Below are 19,594 nucleotides of genomic sequence, written 5' to 3' on the forward strand. Positions count from 1 at the left end.
CTAATTTTTATTCAATTTCTTTAATTCCAATTGTTTTTATCTTTTTATTGTTTGTGGGCAGCCTTATGAGTGAGATGGGTATCATATAAATGTAATATGCAAGCAAACAAATGAATCCAGAAGGGATACCAAGGTAGCATTTTGGAGTGAGGTAGGCAAATGGTGTCAGTGGTGAATAACTGTATTCTGTGGTTCAAGCATTTTTGAAACTGCATTCGGAGTCCAGGGAAAAATTGTCAGCAGTAGGAGCAATATGTTGACACAGAAGTGATAGTTTCCAGCTTTCATCTTTTTTTCTGTGATCGTTGAGACATTTGGGGGGGAGGGGGATGCAATGCCAGAAGTCTGGAGAAGTGCAAATGTTGTTTTTCTCTTCAAAGAGAGGGAAAGTGTCAACCTGGAGAACAACAGACCAGTCAACTGCCCAAACGGGAGGAGTTTATTAAGCAGTTATGTTCCAAGCATTTAGAAAGAAACAGGGACTGTTTGGTAGGTGCCAGTTGGGAGTTAGCAGGAGCAAGTCAACCAAATCAATCTGAGATGGAGAGAGGGGGGATGGGAGGGAGGGGGACAGAGGTGTGAGCAAGAGATGACAGGGAGAAGGAGAAAGAAAGAGGGAGGGAGGGAGGAGGGAGGGAGAAGGAGAGAGAGAGAGAGGAAGGGAGGGAGAGAGGGAGGGAGAAGGAGAGAGATGAGAGGGTGAAGGAGAAAGAGAGAGGGAGGGAGGGAGGGAGAAGGAGAGAGATGAGAAAAAGAGAAAGAGAAAGAAAGAGAGAAAGGGAAGGAGAGAGAGAGGGACAAAGAGAATGAGAGGGAGAAGGAGAGAGATGATAGGGAGAAGGAGAGAGATGACAGGGAGAAGGAGAAAGAGAGAGGAAGGGAGGGAGAGAGGGAGAAGGAGAAGGAGAGGGAGAAGGAGAGAGATGAGATGGAGAAGGAGAAAGAGAGAGGAAGGGAGGGAGGGAGAAGGAGAGAGATGAAAGGGTGAAGGAGAAAGAGAGAGGGAGGGAGGGAGAAGGAGAGAGATGAGAAAGAGAGAAAGAGAGAAAAAGAAAGAGAAAAAGAGGAAGGAAAGGAGAGAGATATTCAAGGAGAATGAGAGGGACAAGGAGAGAGATGAGAGGGAGAAGGAGAGGGAGGGAGGTACAGGAGATCAGTTACTGACCATGGACATGCAACAGACATAGTGAATCTTTTCAGCAAAGCATTCAATTAAATCTCTCATGAATTTATAGCAAAGTGTGGAGAGGACTGTGAAACCATTCAATATTTATAAATGACCTGCAAAGGCGTTTAGAAAACATAGTTGTCAACTTTGCAAACAACACAAAACAGAGGAAGAGCAAACCTTTCAAGAGAATACCATGATTTAGGATTATCTCAAGGTTCAAAGTGCTATTGTTGTGTTCACTGCACAAGAGATGAAGAGCTTTGCCAGGCCCCAGGCAATCCGCCCGTGGCTGATCCGTGGCCTTTGCCGACGTAGAGACACTGTGGCCCAGTTCCATCCTGGTGGCATGACCTGGTGTAGAACTACAGAAATGTTGCTCAGTCTCCTTCTCGAGCTATGAAAAAAGCTTGAAATATAAAATTTAATTTTATTAAAAGTAAGAAAAAAGTAAACTTCCTTTCAACTTTAGGTACATGCCCAAGCAATTACAACTGGATGAAATAAGGCATTGCCAATAAGGTCAGAACTAGCATTTCAAACATCAGACTTGTTTCATTCATTTATTGTGTAAATTGATACAGTCACTCAATTATCAAAAGAAAGAAGAAAAAGACAACACCATTATAAAAAAATACATTTTATATTTTTTTAAAAAAAAAAAAGCTGTACCACCAGGCCAGCCCCATCAACATCCTGGCCAGGTCTAGGACCTACTAGAGAAAGATGGGCACAGATCCAAGAGCCAAATGGACCAGATCCAACAATCCAGCTCATGACACAAGATCAGAGGCAAAGTTTTAAAACAATTAGCAGACGCCTCCCATATATTCAAGGGCCAGGCAGCAAATTAATGTGCTTAATATCAAAGGAACCAGGTTGGCAAGCTTTGACTGAAGCTCTTTCTTTTCCCCAGACAAAAGGGGATTTCCCCGCTAGCTTGCCTTGACTAAACTCATAGTTTGCAAGCCTCAATCATAGTTTTAAAAGTGCTCCTCATAACTCCTGCTGGCTCTCGAAGGACGGCTGAACTCACCACAGCCAAGTCACCGTGGCCAACTCACTGCAGGACAAATTGCCATGCCAGCTCGCTACGAGACAAGAGTTAAACTAATATCAAAGAAATGGATCGAATATTATCATTAAAGAAAGGATGCAAAAGGAGGGATAGAATGAAATGTGAATGACAAAAATTAAAATTATTTTTAAATTATTTTAAATAATTAAATTAAATTGTTAATGTAAGGAAATGATGATTACCTAACTTGTTGGGCTGGCAATATATAAACCATCAATATAGTGTTAAGACTGCTGTATTGCATCATACTGTGTCCTGATTGGTTAGCTTTGTAGCCAATGTCCTTAAGAGGGAGCTAGAAATCTGATTTGTTTCTCTCTTTGCTGATCGTTACTGCTCTTTGCTGTGTTTGCTACTGTTTGCAACTGTTATTGTGTATGACTACAACGACTGGTAAGAAGACTTTGTTATTGGATTATCCTTGGCATATTGTTTAACTATCTACTGCTTTATACATGTATGACCTGGACTGTTTATTGGACTGTGCCTTACTATTTTCCTGAAAGTAAACACAACTCAGTGTATCTGTGTGTTGCTGTGTTATTTCATAACTACTCTCAATCGCTTTCATGTGCACACCCTTGCTACTCAAGGGTTGAGTTGTCCAAGGGTGAGTTGGCCCACAGTGAGTTGGCCATGGCAAGCTGGCCATGGTGAGTGGGATGGTTCTGCATGAGCGGCTAGCAAGCGCGCACACGTCCACAGCTCCATTTATGCAAGCAGCGTGCACATGCACCTCCCACTCACACAAGTGGAGCACACGTGTACATGCTTGCCCCTTGCTCTGTATGGGGATGTGCATGCATGCTTGCATGCTTGGCCACTATTTCCATGACCTGATTGGAAACAGAGGTTGGGGTCCTGATCTAGAGTATCTGTACCCCCTGGGCATAAATTGGGTGTCCAGCAGTGGTGGGATGCTCCCGGTTCACACCGGTTCACAAGAACCGGTAGTAAAAAAATTTAGTAGTTTGGAGAACCGGTAATAACATTGGCTGGCCACGCCCCTGAACCGGTCACCGCCCAGTCACCACTCGCTTACCCTGCCCACCTCATCAGAGGCTTTTTTTTTTTTAACTTTTAAAAGCATTTTTTTTACAACCTCTTCGGCTGAAAAAATGCTTTTAAAAGTTAAAAAAAAATCCTCTGATGATCGCACGGCTCAGCTGGGATCTTCAGAGGCTTCTGAAAACATTTTTTCTGCAACCTCTTCTGCTCTTCAGCCAAAGAGGTTGTAGGGGGAAAAAATCCCTTTAAAAGCCTCTGGCGATCCCAGCAGATTTGCCTGATCGTCAGAAGCTTCTAAAAGCATGTTTTCCTGCAACCTCTTAAAGTTGTAGAAATAATGCTTTTAAAAGTTAAAAAAAAAAAGTTAGCCATACCTACCCAGTCACATTACCCCCAAGCCATGCCCACAAAATAAGCCACGCCCACAGAACCGGTAGTAAAAAATTTAGAACCCACCCCTGGTGTCCAGCTCAGGGGTCCTGTTCTATTGAACTACCCCGCTATCAGCCCCCTCTGCCACAAAGATCCTGCAGGAGAAAGGCACTATGGACAACTGTGAGATCTGGCAGGGTGAGAGCTGTGAATCCTAAACACAAACGTTTCACTCTGTCCCTGCCAGGCAGATACAGTGTCCTTGTTGACCTTCATGGGGATACTAAGATGGCAGGTCAAGCTGTTTGTGATGACGGTGATAACTCAAAGGAGAATCGTCTCTGAGACTAAGAAGTTGTTTTGGACAGGGAAAGATGTGGATCAGGTATTACACAACCGTCATGTGAGAAGAGCAAGATATCTAAAAAGAGAAGCCACTTTCTGCTTGGTGATTCAATTGTAAGAGATGTCAAATTAGGAAAGGAGGTGGAGGTTTTGAAAGAGGTGAGCTGTCTGCCAGGTGCTACTGCCGGCAGAGAAAAGAGGTGCATTGTTCAGATACTCAAGAAAGCTAGTAAGGACTGTGATGTTGAAGAAGTTGTCCATCTTGGCACCAATGGCCAGTCTGAAAAAGATGTTCTTTCTGTGCAGAATGATTTCCGGAGCTTGGGACAGGAACTTAGCAGGATAGGTTGTAGCCCTACTTTTTCCAAGGTTTTACCTGTATATGAGGAGCAATAAGGAAAAGATCAGCACATAGCAGAATTCAATGTGAGGTAAAGGAGTGGTATAAAGTGGAAGGTTTTGGTTATATTAGCCATGATGTCTGCAGGTGGTCTGATGAGCCTTGTAAGGAGGGAGGGCTGCAACAGGCCTTCATCTGATGCTTAGACTAGGTGGGCAGCGACAATTCAGGAGAGGCCACAAAAAACTGCCATCAGCTTCAGCCTCCCATGATCCTTCTTCCTATATCATGCTGTAAGAGTGACGTCCTAATCAGTAGCGGGATTCAAATCCCGTTGCTACCGGTTCGCTTGTGGGCATGCACGCGTTCATACATGCGTGCAATGCTTCTGCGCATGCGCAGAGACGTCCAGGCGGGAGGACAGAGCCAGCCACCACTGCCACTACTGGTTCACCCGATCCGGGGCAAAGTGGTAGTAACCCATCACTGGTCCTAATGAACCACCACTTACCGTATTTTTCAGAGTATAAGACGCACCGGAGTATTAAGACGCAGCTTAGTTTTTGGGGAGGAAAATGGGGGGGGGAATCTGCATACCAGGTGTTCATCTGGCTAGCGTCCTTAGTCTGCTCAGCTTCAGCACATTAGTTTGCTGGTTTTTTAACCTCTGCTTGGGAATAAAAAACAGCTTCTAAGGCACAGCTGAGAGGAAGCAGCAATGAGAAAAGCAGGCAAATGGGGGCGGGGGGGGGAAAGAGATCACTTCACTCGGCTAGCGCCTAGTTAGGGCTGAAAAAAAGCTTCTAAAGAACAGTTGAGAGTCAGAGCAAAGCAGGGTGATTGCTTCACTCTTTAGCGCCTCATTAAAGCACAGAGTCGAGGGAGCAGGCAAAGCTGGGAAGATCGCTCGCTAGTGCCTCATTAGGGCCTCATTAGGGCTGAAAAAAAGCTTTGAAAAAGCTACATTCAGAGTATAAGATGCACCCAAATTTTCAGCCTCTTTTGGGGGGGAAAGGTCCGTCTTATACTCTGAGAAATACGGTAAGTATGAGCCAGCAATGTGTTGCAACTGCCAAGAAAGCCAATGCAGTTCTGGGCTGCATCAACAAAAGGATAGTATCAAATTCACATGAAGTGATAGTACCAGTGTGTACTGCACTAGTGAGGCCACACTTGGAATACTGTGCCCAGTTTTGGTCATCGCAATAAAAAAAAGAGACTCCAACAACTTGCCCCCCGGATGTCCCAAAGGTACTGTTTTCAAAAGACAAATGGACTACTTTGTTTTTCCTTGAAGACATTTCATCATCCAAGAAGCTTCTTCAATTCTGACTGAATGGAGGAGAACGGAAGGATTTCTATTCTTTGCAATCATCTGGTCATTAGCACTCTTTCTGAGAGTCGTTAAAACCTCTTGGAATTGTAGCTGCTCCATCCCTGGAGATTTTCAAGAAAAGATTGGACAAGCGTTTGAATGGTGTAAGGACTGCTGCCTTGAGCAGGAGGTTGGACTAGAACTCCCCAAGATCTCTTCCAGTCCTAGGTTTCTATGACCTCCTGGGCATTTAAGACTTTCCCCTTTGCTAACTCCAGATTTGCCACGTTCCTTGTGATCCATGAAGATCTAAATCAGGGGTCTCCAACCTTGGCAACTTTAAGTCTGGCGGACTTCAACTCCATTGAAATCCGCCAGGCTTAAAGTTGCCAAGGTTGGAGACCCCTGATCTAAATAGTCCCCTGCTCCCAGCTGTTTCCCAGCCTGGCATGAGTTAGCTGAGAGAGTTTATTTGGATTTTTGCATAGAATCATACTGCTGGATGGAACCTTGGAGTCTCAACATGGACTTTGGGTGGCGTGCAAAACTAGGAAAAACATAAAAACAGCTAAAAGCATTGAATCTCACAGGCAGCCCACAAGACTCAATGGACAGCGAAAGCAAGCCTCACGGGGGAAGACGCCTACAGATTGGACCCCCCGGGCTTCTAGGAGCCAAAGATTTACTGCACTTAGGCACGGTGAATGCTGGCCTTGGCAGGACTTTTGTTGGTCTTCAGCAAGAGGCCTTTGCCCAGGAGAGTCAAATAACAGGACCCCTTTCTAAAGGGAGTCCTTAGGTGGGCCCTGCTGGTTACAAGGTAATAGCTTATTAATTGACATCTGTGCAGCCACAGTTCACACACTAAGGAAAACCTTTGGGCTCATCCATCATTTGCACAAAGGCAGCTTCAGTGGGGTGCAGAGGGCAAAGCCAGCAAGGTGATAAGGTTTCCAAGACTCCGTTTGCCCAGATGGAGGGCAGCATGATTACCTGGAGAAAAGCGATAAGAATTCCTGATCACAAGGTGTGGCTGGGAGTTTCTGTTGAGGTTCACCTGAGGATTAGACAGCTAGTTAATCACAAGCCTTGGCTTCAGTCATTTTTATTCCCCCCCCCATTTTTCTTATCATTAACATTCTTATCCATGATAAGAAGTCACATCTCAACACCTCCCTCATCATGTCCTAGTCCGTGTGCCTTGATCTGCTCTGAATGCCTCTCCTTTAATGTATCTCTTCTGAACCCCAAAGTGTCCCACACATGCATGGGGTAATTTATGGGCTGGTGGGGTCCTGAGGACTCCAAATTAGTTTTCATACTACAGACGTGTTTGTTTCATTTCATTTCATTTCATTTATTAAACTTCTATACCGCCCTTCTCCCGAAGGACTCAGGGCGGTGTACAGCCGTTTTAATACTCACAAAATTTAAAAACAATTTAAAATAAATATATAAATTTGGCCCTTATATTAAAAGCTACAAACACCCAATTTAAAATTCATTTTCTAAGCCAGGCCAGCCTCTTGGAACAAAAGAGTCTTAAGGGCACGGCGAAAGGTACGTAGGTCGGGGATCATGCGAACCTTCAAGGGCAGCTCATTCCAGAGGGCAGGTGCCCCCACAGTTTGATTGATCCTCCTTCTTTTTGTTCAGCAAAGAGTTCCTCAGGTGCCTCAGTTTCCTTCCAGCTCTGCCAGAGGGTTGACTGTGGGCAGGCAACCAAAACCTCCTTGGAGGATTGTCATCTCCACTCGTTGCTTTGCCTGAACAGAAGAATAAAACCCAACACTCCATGATTTGCCTTTTCCACCCTCTCCTCAAATTAAACAGCTCTTCATACTGATAGGTCAGGAACCAGGATTTGCCAAATAAATATACAGTACATGTATGCTCACCGATAAATAAGCCATCCTGACAAATCTAGAATGTAGCTGGAGAATTTTGCTTTCCGAGAGCTCTCAACCTGGAGAGCTTATTTCACTTCAGCAAAAGACAAGGCACAGTGGAGCAAGAATTTTAGCCTTGACATCCTTCCTGCTTATAGAGTGAAGGGGAATCTTCAGTCAGTCATACATGTGAAATGCAGGGCTATACAAATCAAATTGAATCCAATAAATAAGCAAAACTTATCTGGGAATTGCCAGATTCAGAAGTGGGACATTCCACCAGGGGTATACTTGAAAGTTGCTGAGAAAAAGAACCAGGAAAATACTTGTTAATAAACAAATCAGACATACCTCTGTCTATAATATAATGTTTATTATTATAATGCTTATTATTAAACATAATATATAATGTTTAATATAATATGTAATTTTTAAAAATTGTAATTGTTGGAAGTCTTAGTTCCTTCTGAGCCTTAGCTTTCTTGACTTCAGTTTTGCAGGTTCATATACTAGTATTCTGCCTTAGCTATGTGTCCCCCTTTCCAGTTTTTATACTTCTCTTTTTTGCTTTTCAATTTATCAGAGTTCTTTATGCAACCATGCTGGTTTCTTCTTGGATCTCTTATTTTCTTTTTTTCATGGTATTGTGCTAGACTGGGCTTTATACTCTCATTTTTCAGAATTTCCTAAGCTTCTTGAGTTGTTTTCCCCTTCAAGATTTTCATCCATGGAATTCTTCCCAAGCTCTAAATTGGTTGAAATCAGCTCTCTTAAAGCCCAAAGACCCTTGTTTGACTTTGGCTTGTGCCTGCATTAGGTTGAATTCCTATATCACATGATTACTCTTCCCCAAAGTTCCGGCAACTTCTACCCCTTCTCTCATTACATCTCTGTAAATTCAATATGGCTGACCTTCTAGTGGTCTACCTTTTAGTTATTTATTTATTGATTCAATTTATATGCCGCCCTTTTCCGGAGACTCAGGGTGGCTTACAATGTGTTAAGCAATAGCCTTCATACTTTTGTATATACCTGCTTAGTAGGGCTTTTTGCCCCCCCCCCCAAAGCGGTATTCTTTTTTATACAAAGTCAGCTTATTGCCCCCACAAACTGGGTCCTCATTTTACCTACCTCGAAAGGATGGAAGGCTGAGTCAACCTTGAGCCTGGTGAGATTTGAACTTGCAGTAATTGCAGGCAGCTGGTGTTACTTAACAGTGCTTTAGTCTGCTGCGCCACCAAGGCTCTTTTGGGAGGCAAAGGCATCTGTTAGGTTTTTCCTGGGCTGAATTCTTCCCATATCTCCTCTTGCTAAAAAATGGGCATAGAAATCCTTCCCCATTAAACCAGGTGAGCTGAGAAAACAAGCTAGACCAAATGAAAAGGCAACTGGAAGGCTAATGGTTCAAGGGGGAGTTGTCAGCAAACCCCCTCAATGAACTCCAGCTCAGCTCTTTTACAGCGAAGTCCAGGTTTGTTCGAGAAAAGCCATGATGGTGCAATGGTTAGAATGCAGGATTGCAGGCTAACTCACTGCTCACTCCAGGAGTTTGATCCTCACCAGGCTCAAGGTTGACTCAGCCTTCCATCCTTCCGAGGTGAGTAAAATGAGGACCCAGATTGTTGGGGGCCATAGGCTGACTCTGCAAACTGCTTAGAGTGAGCTGTAAAGCACCACAAAGCGGTATATAAATCTAAGTGCTATTGCTATTTTGATATTGACTGTTCCTTCACCACACAGAGTTCTTTAAAAGTTGCCATCTTCCACAACATCTGATTAGTGTCCATTTGTAATAGACAAAGCCAGGGGGCTACTCAAAGCCTCTGGGCCTGCCCCATCTTTGCTCTGGGGCTGAAACTGGCCCTTGTGGGTTTCTTACACCTGTTCCCTCCTTTCTGAAGAGCCAAGGGGGAGGCTGCTTGTCTGACTCTATTTGGAAAACAAACGTCTGTTCAGCCTTAGCCCTGCGGCTGTGTTACTCTGTGGTTTTTACTAGGATTTCAGTTGTATTATTTATTGAGTGACACAAATCTACCAAGATAGACCTGTATTAAGCAATGTGGCTCCTCTTTTGAGGCGTGCCCAATGCTAGAAGACCTGCAGAGAGAGACTCTGAGCACCCCCTCCACCTTTCCTTGTTGACTGAAGTGTTGTTTTTTTAAAAATGTACCATCGTGCTTTGACGTAATGAAAAAAAAACTTTTTATGTCCCTGTTTCCCCTTGTTTCTCTTGTGAGTGTCTTTTCTTTTCCAACAGAGATCAGAATAAACTTTCTGTCCCATTGCACTCATCATCAAATGGACTGTTTTTGTAAGATGTTCCTTTTGTACCTGATGCCTGACAGGTTATATCCTCTTGGGAGAAGAGGGAGATCAAAGGGAATCTGGTAAATTGAGGAGAAATAGCTGTAGGTTGTGGATCACACCAGACCAAACAAGCAACCCCATTTCACTGACTGGCATTGTTTCGGTTTTTATTTTTGGATCCCCTGAAAATATAATTAGCATTTCCTCCACCTTCTCATCCAAGTGATTAGAAAAATATAGCTTTGCTTTCGAAACTTCTGCTACCAATAGCCTCTCACCGACCAGTACGCTCCCATAGAGAGGGGCTTCTCAGGGTGCCGTCGGCCAAACAGTGTCGACTGGCGGCCCCCAGGGGGAGAGCCTTCTCTGTGGGGGCACCTACCATCTGGAACGAGCTCCCCCCGGAGATACAGAGGATCCTGGATCTGCGCACGTTTCGTCGTGCTCTCAAAACATTTTTATTTCAGCAGGCTGGCCTGGCCTAACTCTCCCTTTTAAATTTTTAAATCATTTAATCTGTTTTACAAATTGGGTGTTTCAAATTTGTTTTTGGCCAAAATATTTAATAATTTTAATGGATTTTTAATATTTGTATGATCTGTATTTTATCTTGGCTGTTCACCGCCCTGAGTCCTCCGGGAGTAGGTCGGTATAGAAATTTCATAAATAAATAAATAAATAAATAAATAAATAAATAAATAAATAAATAAATAAATAAATAAATAAATTTTGAAAGGGACTAATGTTCTAATCATGAACATTGCTAAGTTATATCAATTGCGATCAAAACTTAATCAGGAGGACAAATATGTTAAGGATTGTATGATTAAATGCACAAATCACTTGGGATATAATATTACGCTTGATCAATGAGAAAACATGTAGACTAAAAGATTGATGTTTACACTGAGTTATAATTTGAGGGTATTTTTTATAAAATGACATATCATTGGTATTTAACACCTGATAAATTGTCAAAGATATACGAGGGAATGTCATATCAGTGCTGGAAATTTAAGCATTGTGAAAGAATCTCTTATCACCTTTGGTGGACGTGTAAGAGTACTAAGAAATATTGGGACCAAATATGTACTTTGATTTAGAAGGTGTCAAAAATCGATGTGCAACTAAAACCAGAGGTTTTTCTTTTAGATATGACAGGGTGAGAGATGGAGAGGAAACATGGGACTTTGTTTTCATACATGAAAATAATAGCAAGGCTTCCACATGCCCAGGAGTGGAAATGTTTGCAAACCTCGATAATGGAGGAATGGATTGGGGAATGAATGGAGCTGGCCGAGATGGCAAAATTGACCACTTTGATGAAAAACAAAAATGTGTCTATTTTGCTTCCCTCTGGAAATCACTTTTGGACTTCTTGCTTGGGAAAAATAGAAATGAAACTCTGATTGGGGATTTAATGACTAGCTCTGTTTGAATTATAGAAATGTATTGCTTTCATTTTCTGTGCATGTTTTATATGTAACATTTTTATTTTGGTTTAATAATTTCATTTAATACGAGTCTTCTTTATATGCATCTATCCAGTGGTGGGATTCAAATAATTTAACAACCGGTTCTCTGTCCTAATGATTTCTTCCACCAACCAGTTCACCAAACTGCTTAGAAAGTTAACAACCGGTTCTCCCGAAGTGGTATGAACTGGCTGAATCCCACCACTGCATCTATCCTGAAGAACATTAGAATTTACTCTTTTTCAATATCTTTGTTCATGTTTTTTCTTTTCTTGTTATACTTTTAATTCCCTTTTCTTGCTTTCTTTCCTTGCTTTTTAGCAGTTTTTGAAATTTAATAAAGTTATATTTAAAAAAAAGAGTGGCAGGCCCAGATCCATGATTGAACCTTGTGACATCCACTTGTGATTTCTGTCCCCATGGATAGGTACTAACTGAGGACAAATTTTGAGCCAATGATTGAGCCATAATTGTTATATCATCTACACCAGGAGTCTCCAACTTTGGCAACTTTAAGCTTTGCTGACTGGGGAATTCTGGGAGTTGAAGTCCTTCCACGCTTAAAGTTGCCAAGGTTGGAGACCCTGATCTAAACCACATCTAAGAAACTTGCTACTTAAAATGTGAAAAGATTATCCTTCCTGCCTGACTACATCTTACCTGTTATCCACGAGACCTTCGAGTTCTGCTTCCCAGGACTTGCATTGCTTGCAAGCCAAACTCAGGTTCTCCCGCAGCTACAGCAAACTTGGGCTGCCTTCCAGTAATAGTCCTGGGAAGCCCAATTCCCTGGGCATCTTGGAGAATCCACCATCCTGGGTGGATGGAAGACAAGGGCTGGGAACCGGCCTTCGACCAACCACCTTGCCTGGGAGACACACGGCCAACTCAGCTTTTAAGCAGGCTTAATTAAGTTAATTTTAGGTGGGGAAAACTTAGGTCTGTTTCCTCTGATGATATATAGAAGTCTAGTCTAGTGAAAAGAAGGGGTGACATGCAGTGGTGGGTTTCAAAAAATGTTACTACCGGTTCTGTGTGTGTGGCTTGGTGGGCATGGCAGGGGAAGGACACTGTAAAATCTCCATTCCCACCCCACTCCAGGGGAAGGATACTGCAAAATCCTCATTTCCTCCCAATCAGCTGGGACTCAGGAGGCAGAGAATAAATGGGTGTCAGGCCAGCCAGAGGTGGTATTTACCGGTTCTCCGAACTACTCAAAATTTCCACTACTGGTTCTCCAGAATTGGTCAGAACCTGCTGAAACCCACCTCTGGTGACACGATAGTAGTATTCCAATATCTCAGGGGCTACCACAAAGAAGAGGGGGTCAATCTATTTTCCAAAGCACCAGAAGGCAAGGCAAGAAGCAACGGATGGAAACTAACCAAGGAGAGAAGCAACCTAGAACTACGGAGAAATTTCTTGACAGTTAGAAGAATTAATCAGTGCAACAATTTCCTCCAGAAGTTGTGGCTGCTCCAACACTGGAGGTTTTTAAGAAGATGTTGGATAACCATTTGTTTGAAGTGGTGTAGGGTTTCCTGCCTAAGCAGGGGGTTGGACTAGAAGACCTCCAAGGTCCCTTCCAGCTCTCTTATTCTGCTATATCATCACATCACCCCACCCTCTCAGTGGCCTTTTAAAATCCAGGTTTCTAAACTCTGTGCACCTTCCCCACTGAAAATGGCCTGATCCCTGTCCTGCATTATCCTCCCGAGAGGGAAAGAAACCTACAACCTATCTTGGGGAGAACCAGAATTGCACACATTTGGCTGACTTTGCTTCCTCTCTTCCCCAGTCTGTCACTTTGTTCTGTGCCTTTGTCCCAAGTTGCTATGGCAACTGCAGGTGAATGTGCCAGGTGAGCATACCTCAGCTTTACTCAAGGCTTTTCTTTGCACAGAAGAGAAGCAACCTCTGACCGCATCTCACACACCTGGGCCCGTTGCTACCTTTCCCTTTCCTTTTCTAGCCTGGTTCAAAGGTGATGTAATGACAACTTTGCTTTCAAACTACTTTTGTAAAGTAAGAATGTTTTGGACAATGACTCAGTGGCTGAATCATCCCATTTTCTGAGTTTGTACAATACATCGAAGATTTTGCTGGATTTTGCTAGCGCTAATTCAGGGGAATTTAGGGAAGAGGTTAAAGTGGAAAGTGGGGTCGTTTGTCTCCCAGAGCTTCTTCCCTGCCTAGCTGTTTTCGGTCAATTGAAAGAATATTGGCTAAACATCACCCCGTCCTCATTCTTTATCTGACCTGATGTGAAAACCGCTGACAACCCTCCCCCAAGAGGAGAGTCCATTTCTCAGCTGTCCCACTACCCTGCACCCTATCCTACTTCTTCCCAAATATCCTGTACAGGAGAAAAACTCATGTTTGGCAGCACTTCAGGAATGGAAGAAATCGTGGTGGGTTGGTTTCCCACCCCAGTAACCATCCTGGCTTCCAAAAAGGAAATAATTTTTTGGGAAAAGAAGAAAGATCTTATTGTTGAAAAAAAACCCTGCAAATAGAGACGTATGCAGGTGTACCCAATTCCACGGTCCCAGGAGAAGGAAGACATCATTTTTATGGCAACTTTGAATTGTGCCTGAGGGTGAAGAAGGCTGCATGGCAAGAGGACACTTCCCAGGAAGCACTGGTGTGCTTCCAATTTCAAAAAGTGGGGAGAATGGATCCAGGAAATTATAGGCCAATCAGCTCAACATAAATACCTAGGAAAATCCTGGAAAAGATAAGCAACTGATTTGTGAGCATTTACAAACAAACAAGGTGATTACTGGGTTTGTTCAAAACAAATCATGCCAGACATGATCTTATATCCTTCTTTGATAAAGTGATGAAATTAGTGGATCCAGGAAACGCTGTGGACATTGTATACTTGGACTTCATTAAGACATTTGACAAAATAGATCTCAACCTACTTCTTGGTAAGCTACAGTGGTGGGTTTCAAAAATTTTTACTACCGGTTCTGTGGGCTTGGTGGGCGTGACATAGCTTGGTGGGCGTGGCTTGGTGGGCGTGGCAGGGGAAGGATACTGTAAAATCTCCATTCCCTCCCCAATCCAGGGGAAGGTTACTGCAAAATCCCCATTTCCTCCCGATCAGCTGGGACTTGGGAGGCAGAGAATAGATGGGGGAGGGGCTAATCAGAATTTTTATTACCGGTTCTCCAAACTACTCAAAATTTCCGCTACCGGTTCTCCAGAACTGGTCAAAACCTGCTGAAACCCACCTCTGAAAAGCTAGAACAATATGGGATAGGCAGCATCTGCACCAGATGGGTTTGCAGTTGGCTGCCCAACCACACTTAGCAGATTGTCCTCAATGGAACTGCATCTACAAGGAAGGAAGCATGCAGTGGGATATCCCAAGGTCTGTTTTGGGCCTGGCGCTGTTCAACATTTTCATAAATTATTAGATGAGCGGATAGAAGGGGAACTCATCAAATTTGCGGATGACACCAAGCTAAGGGAAACTGCCAACGCTTTGTAAGATAGACTCAAGATTCAGAAGGAATTTGACAGACTTGAGAATTGGACCCCATCTAACAAAATGCAGTTCAGTGGTGAAAAATGTAAAGTCCTGCACAAAATGCATAGGTACCTGGATCAACAGTAGTAACTGTGGGAAGGATTTATGAGTCCTGGTGGACAACCACTTAAGTATCAGCCAATAGTCAATCAATCAATCAGAGTAGAGCTGAAAAGACCTTGGAAGTCTTCTAGTCGAATCCCCTGCTCAAGCAGGAGACCCCATAACCGTGATGGCAACCCTATGGTATGCCTCTCGGATGGCACATGAGCTGTCGCCCCAGTTCAGCTCTGCTGTGCATGCATGCACACCTCCTGCCAGCCACCTGGTCTTCACGTCTCGGCCCACATGCGCTGGGGGTGGGGCATGTGTGGTGGGGGCATACTTTTGCAGGGGGTGGGGCACATACACAGGGGCTGCACGCCTTACAATTTGGGGGTTCGGGGGCATGCATGCACATTTGTACACATGCACGCGTGCTTTGGGCACTCGGTTCAGAAAAGGTTAGACATCCCTATAATATTTCAGATAGGTGGATGTCCAGTTTTTTCTTAAAAACCTCCAGTGATGGAGCGCCCACGATTTCTGGAGGCCAGCTGTTCCACTGGTTAATTGTCCTCACTGTTAGGAAGTTTCTCTGCAATTCCAGGTTACGCCTCTCCTTGATTCGTTTCCATCCATTGTTTCTTGTTCTGTCTTCAGGTGCTTTGTAGAATAGGTTGACCCCCTCTTCTTTGTGGCAGCCTCTCAAATACTGGGACACTGCTGTCAAGTCACCACTATCAGTCCTTCTTTTCTCTAGACTGGCCAGACCCAATTCCAGCAACCATTTTTCATATATTTTTGTCTTCGGACCCTTAATCATCTTAGTTGCTCTTCTTTGCATTTTTTCCAAAGCCTCAACATCTTTTTTGTAATGTGGTGTCCAAAACTGGATGCACTGCAGTTGCCAAAAAAGTCAGTGCAGTCCTAGGCTACATCAACAGGGCCCCGCTGGAAAGACTGTAGAGAAGAGCAAGAAAGAAGATTGGGGGCCTGGAGGCTAAATCGTATGGTGAGCAGCTAAGGGGACTAGTTACAGTATGTTTAGCCTAATAAAGAGAAGGCTCAGGAAAGTATTGGAAGCAGTCTTCCAATACTTGAGGAGCTGTCAGAAAGAAGAGGGAGTCAACCTATTCTCCAAATCACCTGAGGACAAGACAAGGAGCAAAGGGTGGAAGTTCAACCTTGAAGAATTTCCTGGATGCCTCTTTTCATGCAGTAGCCATGTTGACATCTCCTGCTGAGATGTTTTTCCTGCTCCATGTTTTTCCCCATTGAGGTCGTTTCCAGTTGTGCTCCTTAATCTCTACTTAGGAATGGCCTGTTATCTGGGCTCCAGCCTTCCTTGCCTCCACCCCCCAAGGTCTACTGAAGCCTGTGCTTGCCTGCCTGTTATTCACCATAGACAGTGTTACACTTACACTGACCCCAAAAATTATCCCTGGAGGTTCCCCTCCCCATCCTAGGGAGGGTACTCAAGCTTCCTAAAATGTGCTGTAGATTCAGGAATGAGTTTGAACAAGCACAGCTAAGCTGGGTCAAGGCCATTCAAGCAGTTTCCAACACTGAGGATCCAGCCTGGAAGGCTAAAACTTATGAAGAATGGTTGCAGGAATTTGGTATGTCTAGTCTAGAGAAAAGAAGGACTAGGGGTGACAGGATAGAGTTCCAATATCTAAGCAGCTGTCTTTAGAACTTGGGAGACAACCTATTTTCCAAAGCACCAGAGAATAGGACAAGAAACAATTAATGGTAACTAATCAAGGAGAGAAGCAACCTAAAACTAAGGAGAAAATTCCTGACAATGAGAACAATTAATCAGTGGAATGATTTGCCTCCAAAAGTAGGTGAATGCTCCATTACTGGAGGTTTTTAAGAAGAGATTGGACAGCCTTTTTTTTTTTTTTTTAATTTGATTTATATGCCGCCCTTCTCCGGAGACTCAGGGCGGCTTACAATGCGTTAAGCAATAGCCTTCATACTTTTGTATATTTATACAAAGTCAGCTTATTGCCCCCACAACTGGGTCCTCAATTTACCTACCTTAGAAAGGATGGAAGGCTGAGTCAACCTTGAGCCTGGTAAGATTCGAACCTGCAGTAATTGCAGGCAGCTGTGTTAATAACAGGGTGCTTTAAACCACTGTACTACCAAGGCTCATTTGTCTGAAATGGTATAGGGTTTCCTGCTTGAGCAAGAGGTTGGATTAGAAGATCTCCAAGATCCCTTCCAAATCTGTTATTCTATTATTCTGTTACTTAGTCTGGCACCTCTGCCCAAGTCTACCAAGAACCAGGCTATCTTGAGTCCCGAAACCTCAAAATTATGGGGACTGACTTATGGCTGAGATCATCTGGAAACATCACAAACCTTGCCATGAAATGCAATCATCATTATCATTTCTGTGAAAGGTGACAATTGAGTTTAATAGTGAGAAAACTGCCTTTATTTAACCATATTTATTTAGTCATAAATCAAAGTTAAACGCCTTAGATCACTTTAGCTGGTTAAAAAAAACTGTCAAAGAAATCTCACATTTCTAATGGCCCTTCCATCCTCCTCGGTGGTAATTTGCCCATTTCAAGGATTCCTCCCCCCACTCTAAATTACATGAGTGCATATTTGGGTGTGAAATATAATTCTGCCTTCCTCCCACCCAGTAACAATTGCTTATGAACATTCTTACCTACGTTGGCAGAAAGATTGCAATCTGTAGACGTTTCTTTCTGTTCCTTCTCATGGAGGTTACTGGAAGGAAGAGGTGGAGGAGGAGGAGGCCCCAAAGAGAAAGAAAAGAGGCCCAGATCAACAGAGCCACAGCCAGAAAAAGCAAGGAACTGTTTCTCTTGTTGGCCTGAGAGATGTTACAACAGAGACTGGCTGATCAGAGAATCCGGTGTAGCCTCCAGCTTTTAGCCAGCTCCCCTCTTCCACAATCCTTTGCCCAGGACACCACAGCAGAAGGAAAGGTTTCCAGGAGGCTTCTTACAACTATTGAGAACTACTAGGGGTTGCTAGTGTTAAAAAGTGTAAAATCAATTTTTAAAAAGGAATCAAAACGATTGCAGTATTGGAGAAGACCTCACAATAGCAATAGCAGTAGTACTTAGACTTATATACTGCTTTATAGTGCTTTATAGCTCTCTCTGAGCAGTTTACAGAATCAGCGTATTGATCCCAACAATCTGGGTCCTAATTTTACTGACCTTGGGAGGTTGGAAGGCTGGGTCAACCTTGAGACGGTGAGGACTCAACTCCTGGCAGTGAGCTGAATTAGCCTGCAATACTGCATTCTAACCACTGCACCACCAGGGCTCATTAGGAGTGGAGATCCAGGTTTAAAGCTGGACCAGCTGCCTGCAATTACTGCAGGTTCGAATCTCGCCAGGCTCAAGGTTGACTCAGCCTTCCATCCTTTCTAAGGTAGGTAAATTGAGGACCCAGTTTGGGGGCAATAAGCTGACTTTGTATAAATATACAAAAGGATGAAGGCTATTGCTTAACGCATTGTAAGCTGCCCTGAGTCTCCGGAGAAAGGCGGCATATAAATCAAATTTAAAAAAAAAAAAAGCCTGCCATAAAACTCTAGAAGTGGAAGGGAAGTTCTGCGGCAACTCTGGTGGAGTATCAGTCTGGTGGACAAATACTGAGCATTAAAAAATTGTCTCTTTGGTTAAAGAAGCTTCTCCGCCCCAAATTACAAGTGATCCTGCATAAATCCTTTCTTAAGGTTATTTCTGTGTGCTTGGGTAGCAGAATCTGCTGCATAACGGGAAACACTAATAAGATGGCACATCCATGCCTCTAGATGTTCATGCTCAACAAGCAGGAAGGAGGAGATGAAGTGGACAGAGTAGCCCCATTGCTCCTCACCCACATTTGCAAGGCATGGATATTTTGGATTTCTTGGTTCCAGGGGCCTTCCTGGAAGACAAGAAGCAATGGGTGGAAACCAATCAACCTAGAACTAAGGAGAAATTTCCTGACAGAACAATCAGCCGGTGGCCTTCAGCTGGCCTTCAGAAGTTGTGGCCACTCCATCATTGGAGATTTTTAAAAAGAGATTGGACAGCCATTTGTCTGAAATGGTATAGGGTTTCCTACTTGAGCAGAGAGTTGGACTAGAAAGCCTCCAAGGTCCCTTCCAGCCTGTCATTTTGTTAAGTGACTGGCCCAGCTGTCTCTGTGTATAAAGAGGGACTAGAACTCATGGCCTGCTGGTTTGTAGCCTGGTGCTTTAACCCCTGCACCATACTGACTTTCTGACCTGGAAGGATTACTTTCCAATTATCATTGAAGATGCCCCATTCAGACATACCTTCCGCCAACATTAATGATCACAGAGCTATAAATGTTAATGGAAAGGCTCTCTTACCCATCCGGGCTGTGTGGTTGGAGTCCAAGAGCTCAGCCAGGAGCAGCTGCTTAATTTCAGTGTCCTGAGCAAAATGTCCTCACCTCTCAGCAAAGCCCCAAAATCCTTCAGCAGGGAAGGTCAACTGTCAGCTGCCCTGGAGACCCAAGGCAGGGGCTGTGTGAAGGGAGGAGAGAGAGAGGTCACCCAGGCAGGAGGGAGATGTTTATTTGACTAAGAAATGGGGGATCAAGAGAAGGAAGGGATTACTCTGGAGAATGCCTCAAAGAGGGTTCACAAACTACATGTGCTTGTGGAAAAACATAAGAATTTAACTGCTCCAGGCCTTGCAGCACTGTTCAG

At 43.7% G+C, this 19,594-nt stretch overlaps 1 long non-coding RNA gene across 2 annotated transcripts; it reads right to left on the reverse strand.

The window, feature by feature from the left end:
• Positions 1 to 3,627: 3,627 nt before the first annotated feature.
• Positions 3,628 to 19,341, reverse strand: LOC117675904 (uncharacterized). Of its 2 annotated transcripts, XR_009622631.2 has the most exons (6): positions 19,253 to 19,341; positions 7,525 to 7,816; positions 7,213 to 7,392; positions 6,620 to 6,683; positions 5,592 to 5,748; positions 3,628 to 4,347 (listed from the first exon to the last, which is right to left on the reverse strand). It is a non-coding gene; the product is annotated as an uncharacterized LOC117675904 (long non-coding RNA). The 2 variants fall into 2 exon arrangements; XR_004594298.3 differs by lacking the exon at positions 3,628 to 4,347 and having other exon boundaries at positions 5,067 to 5,748.
• Between the last annotated feature and the right edge of the window lie 253 nt (positions 19,342 to 19,594).

The sequence above is a fragment of the Pantherophis guttatus genome, chromosome 12, assembly GCF_059756535.1.
Source record: "Pantherophis guttatus breed Tessera chromosome 12, ASM5975653v1, whole genome shotgun sequence".
NCBI classification, from domain to species: Eukaryota; Metazoa; Chordata; class Lepidosauria; order Squamata; family Colubridae; genus Pantherophis; species Pantherophis guttatus.